We start from the raw sequence: 6000 nt of genomic DNA, 5'->3' as shown, positions 1-6000 counted from the left end.
AGTAGCTTCACCTCTCCGTAATTGAGTTCTTATTCTTACAGGAATTCCTCTGGACGCAAGATCAAGACAGGTGAGAGCACCAGGCCTCACTAGTGTGCATGGAGTGCGTGCACTTAAGAGCAAGGATAGAGATACTCAGCCCTGATGAAGGCCCCAGACCCCCTTGGGCTCTTTGAGCGGTCCGAAACATGTTGGCACAGGGGGTACAATTGAATGACTATATTCAATAAAACCCAACACTATTTTTGATCTTATGTATACCGCAAGTACACTATCAATAAAGGAAACTTTGGGTATACTTGAAGGTATTTTTATTAACTCACTTTTCTGGATCCCTGCTTGTTCAGTTTGACTTTATATAAGAACTCCCATTCCATCTATGATTGAGCCCCCCGGTGGTATCATCTTACATGGGTGTGGATAGGCTTCGATGTTGAAGCATGTCACGATAAGTGAGTGAGGCGTCTAATCCAATATCTTTGGATATTGCAGAGTTGAAAAACCAATATTCTTGAAATATAGTGGGACCCTTTTGTCCTTTAAATTATCAGTTGCTATCGTGTATAACCAGCGCTGCACTGCACCTATCGGGCTTTTGTCAGGAGCTTAGGCTATCTGGAGAGTAATTAAAAAAAATTGGATTGGGCCTAACTGGGGGTGGGCCATTTGATGATAGATTTTTACATGATTCTAGAGCCTAATTAGGAGCCATTGAATAGGGCACTAATTCAATAGCAAGTATAATTCCAAGGCTTAATGTGATAGATATAAAGACTGATTCGTTTTTCAGATTTTTTTAATTTGTCTGTGGTTATGTTGATTATGTCTTGTGATGTTTAATATGTTTGTTTATTTGTTATATATGGTGTACATGATTTTTTACTACAATAGAATCAATTAATATATGTTCTATACACATGGTATTAGGTGGTATTAGCATGAGTTTTGCACATGGCTCCTGTAGTTGCTTTATGGAGTGATTGAGTGACTGGATTGGATTCAAATTTATTTACAAGTTTAAGTAGTATCTGGGGTAGTATTTTGGTGATTTTGGCTATAATTTTTTTGGGACTCTTTGTTAACCCTGGTGTCTCGTTTGCCTTTTATTGTGGTAAAGAGTGTGTTTTTCGGGGAGGATCGCAAACGTAGACAGCTCACTAATTTCTCTTGTTCCCTCAATTCCCGTTTTTAGGGGATCACAGGTTTCACATTAGCTGCCACAAAAGCTGGTAGAGTCACCACCCCACTGCTCCAATCTCTCAGACTAGCATAGCAAGACACACTTGCAAGCCCCCTGTATGATGCTCTCTGTTGACTTCAGGTAAATTGAAAAAAGGGTATTTATTTAACATGTTGAAGCATTTCGCCTACATCAGATTATATTACTTCATTGAGAGGTATTACAAGTGATAGTTTCTAAACATGCACTTAGAAACATTCCTGCCTCCTCATGACAATGCAAGAAGGGGCCGGTACAGCCAGGGTCCAAGGGATCAGACTAAAAGGACTGATGTTCTGTCTGAACTTTCATGCTTGCATAGAGTTCAAAGTTATTTTCACTAGTTAGACCTTGACATGTTTTAAGATTGTGTTCTACTTATGCACATGGTCCCTTAATTGTAATCACTACTTTGTTGCAACTTGCTACTAGTGTCCTCACCCTAAGGTTTGGGTTCTGACTTGCTATCCTTGGATGGGAATACAGCTTTAACCCCTTCCCTGCTCATGACGGAACCACTCCGTCATGAGCCACGGGTGCCGTGTGCTCATGACGGAGTGGTTCCGTCATGCCGCGGCCGTTGGCGGCCGCTCCTCCCACGCGGCGCTAATTCCTCGCCTGTGCGGGCGATTAGCGCAGTGGGCGGAGTCGTGATGGAACCACTCCGTCATGAGCACAGCTCAACCGTGACTTATGATGGAGTGGCTCCGTCATGAGCACAGCAACACCGTGCTGCCCCCAAACCCCCCCAGTGCTGCGGCGGAATTCCTGCCGCAACCAAGGGGTTAATACAGCAGGATTCTCTCCTTTGATATGTGGTGTTCAGTTACCTTTAGGGACACAGGTGTTAGGCCACCAGAAAGCTGGGAAACTAATTGGAAACTTGAGGAACGCTGCTAATTACACTATTTAAGTTGTATAGATAGAATAAAATGCAAAGTGAAACTTATGAACTGTCTTGTACATCTGGTTAACTTGTTATGTCACAGGCTGCTGATGCCCTCTCCTAGACGAGGATGAACCAGTCCGGGGATTCCAGATCTCGGCACTGCCGCCCATGGATGAGAGACACAGTCACTAGATGGGAGTCTATAGCTGGTGACAGGTTTTAAGGTATAGGAGGAAGGAGTGCAGGTGTGAGGAAGGTCCAGCTGTGACGGGTATTGTATTAACCATAAGTGCAATGACTTAAACTAGTGCCACACCGTGATCTTGTCTATGAGAGATACAGGTAAAGATCCTAGAGTACAAGAGCAGTATAGATGTGACATAGAGCTCAGACAAGGTTCAGAATTGTGATAATTTAAAGCAATGACATAACAGAATAGGTCTGTCATGGCTGAAATGCAGCAGTGAGTGTAGGCACACCAGTGCAATCGTGTAGACCAAGCCCTAACACAATCTACCTCACTGTGGTCACCCTCCAGGAGATTAATTAAAACTCTAAAATTAGGATCAGCACCGAGCACGTGTGCAAGACAGGTCCAACACTGACATCATGCAGTGGACAAACATAGCTCAAGGACATCATCTATAGCTAAAGAACTTGGCTCCAGACTGTGGTATTCTAGGTATACACCAGTGGCTCGAGAGCTACCCAACAGCATCTTCATTCAGTTCTGGAACAGCTTGGGTTTGCTATGTGACCAGAATGTGTAGATCTGAAAGCTGGGGAGTTGTGGAACATTTACAAGGAGCTGATGGATGGGGCTTGTATTATCTGGCACTTAATAAACCCTCTTGGATAAAGCTGAAATGTGGAGTCTAACTTTACATTGGCGATGAGGGGATTCAAGAACCCAACAACAAAGCCGCAACATCAGACCTTGGATTTTCACCAGTGTACAAACTGACTTGTGTACAAACTTAATCCAGCATCAGGAATTGGAAGATTTAGGGGGTGATTACGAGTTCGGCGGTCCACCATGGTGGCGGTCCATAAAACGCCAGACTGGCGGTCTGCCTGCCATATTCTGAGTAAGGCGGTTGGAATGCCACTGGACCACTGGGGCTGCCGGGGATCCTGGATCCTGCGGTAGTGGTGCAGTGGTCAGTCTGAGTAATATGCTGGTGGTTCCACTGTGGCACAGGCAAGCGTATTATTAGTTGACTCACCGCCAGCCTTTCCATGGCGGTGAGCCCACCATGGAAAGGCTGGATGTGAGGTAACAAAAGCTCCGTGCCGCTGCCAGGCCTGGGGGTGAATGGAGGAGGGGCACAAAATATTCACCCCAGTTCCTGCATGGTGCAGCATGCACCTCATGGTGCATGCCGCACAATGCAGGAAACTGCTGCGGCAGTGTCACTGCAGTGCCTGTCTGAGGCTCACCTATGTACCTTTAGACAGGCACCACCGTGACACCGTCGCAGTACCGCCTGCCAAGGATTACAATCGTAATCCAGTGGGCGGAGTAAGTACGGCTTTGGCGACCTACCTGGTGTGGAAGCCCGCAGGGGGCCGCTAAGTCATATTCAGGCCCTTAGACCTCCCTAAGGTGAACCACACCTCAAAAGCCTATGGAGGAGGATGAGCATGAGCACAGCAGACAATTGTGGAGTCGTCGGCTTCAGGCAAGAAACTGTGAAGTGATATGTGCAGTCGTGTTGTGAACAGACTCTAACTCAATTGTTTTTTTAAGGTGGAACTCTGGCTGCGTATTGACTCTAACTATTTTGGGGCAGATTTATGTTGCATTTGCGCCACTTTTGCGCCGCCGTTGCGTCACTTTTGTGACGCAGCAGCGGCGCAAATCCTGCGCCATGGTGCGGTGTATTTACAATGTGACGCATCTGGGAGATGCGTCACGTTGTAAAGCCCTGCGCCACATGTAGGCGTTCCAGGGCAGGTGGGGGCGTTCCAGCGCAGGAACGCCTCCTAAAAGTGGCTGAGTGAAATCTACAAGATTTCACTCAGTCACTTTTAGGCCCATGCTGCGTCAAAACCCTGCGCCTGCTTGAAGCAGGCGTAAGGATTGACGCAGCATTGTACAGATAGGGCCCCCCAGAACATTGCTGGAGCTGCGTCGCGCTTGCGACGCAACTCCAGCAATGCGCCACTTTTACGGCACAGATGCGTCACGCATCTGTGCCGTTTTTGCCCCATGGTGCGCCGCATTATAAATGCGGCACATCCATGGTGGCGCGGCTGTGGCGCATAATAATTGGCGCATCCCTGCTGATATGCAGGGATGCGCCAGTTAACATAAATCTGCCCCATTTGTGTTTTGAGGGTGGCACTTTGGCAGCGATTCTCACTACGTTTACTTGCATGCGCTGTAATGAGCAAGCATCACCAGCAAGCATCACCTGCACAGTTGAGTTGCACGCACCCTCTGCATCTTTCGCAAGTCTGAGTATTCTGCTGGCATCTGCATGCATTCTCTGCTTCCGTTGCAAGTCTGTGTGCTCTGGCACCCACGCTGGCATCAGAAAAGCTTCTTCTCATGAAATCTGCCATTAAGAGCGTCATAATCAGCATGGTCGTGACTACGCACCAGCATGGGTTCGTTCAGCCAATCCTTTGCTGTGGACCATATGTCACTTTTTAAAAATAGTTTTCAGTGCATTTTTCACTTCGGAGGAGAATCTTTTGGTATTGGTTGGAGAATTACAGCGATGTGACATACTGAAACCTGGTACACGCAAGAAAAGGCTTCAGACTAAATAAACAGTCACTGTATGCGGAAGAAAGGTGAGAAATTTCTATTCACCATATGCATATTTGTGGACACGGGAAGATAATTCAGGAGTGCTGTTCGGTGTCTGCTTTCTATCAAGACTAAAACAAAATCTGGAACTTCTATTTTCGTGGAGAGAACAATAATTTAACTTAACTTCTTTCTTTCACGATATTAGTGCTCAGGTATCAGATCGGATACTGGGAAATGTGTGTGAGAAGGTTGAGTGTGTTATTTATTTATTTATATATATGTTTTTTTTAAACAACTTTTAAAGCGCACAAATACCCGTAGGTGTCTTGGTGCTATGAACTGGGAGGGTAAGCAGAGAGCAGGTGAGAAAGCCTATTGCTTGTGGCCACTATGAAGCTTCTGTCACCCCAGTTGGCTTTCTTGGTTCTAGGGACGATCAGAAGATTGGCATCTGCTGAGCGGAGAGATCTGCTGGGTGTGTAAGCCAGGAAGGCTTTCTTCAAGCATTCCGGTCCTGCATTGTGAATTGCCTTATAAGCCTTAAATTTAGTTCTGCTTCTTATAAGCAGCCAATGGAGCTGTTGCACTACATCAGAGAAGGGCTTGAACTTGGGGGTACCCGACAGTATCCTAGCGGCTGCGTTCTGTACCAACTGCAGCCTACCAAGAACCCTTTCTTGGGCAATAATTAAAAGGCTATTGCAGTAGTCAACCTTAGACATGACCAAAGCACAGGTTAACTTTCTCCTGATACTAGCTGGGACAAAAGGTAACAATTTCTTTATCATTCTTAAAACATAAAAGGCTGAGGAGACCACTGCGTTAGCATGATGTATAATATATAATCTATCGTCAAAAATGACACCCAAGTTTCTGGCCTTTTTCACAGGGATTGGGGGTAATCCCAAATTATCTGGCCACTGGGCCGGAGACCATCCTGGGGGTAGGTTTTCAAAGACCATTACTTCTGTCTTGGCTGAGTTTAATTTAATACAGTGATTTGACATACACGTACTAATGGCCAACATGCCATCATGAAAGCTGGCCGAGACTGCATCTCCATCTTTATGCACAGCGAGCACCAGTTGAGTATCATCCACATATGACGTGAGACCCATCCCGAATTATTTA

The sequence above is a fragment of the Triturus cristatus genome, chromosome 7 (assembly GCF_964204655.1).
Source record: "Triturus cristatus chromosome 7, aTriCri1.1, whole genome shotgun sequence".
Taxonomy (NCBI): domain Eukaryota; kingdom Metazoa; phylum Chordata; class Amphibia; order Caudata; family Salamandridae; genus Triturus; species Triturus cristatus.
The sequence above is the reverse complement of the archived record's forward strand: the minus strand, read 5'-3'. Positions refer to the sequence as shown.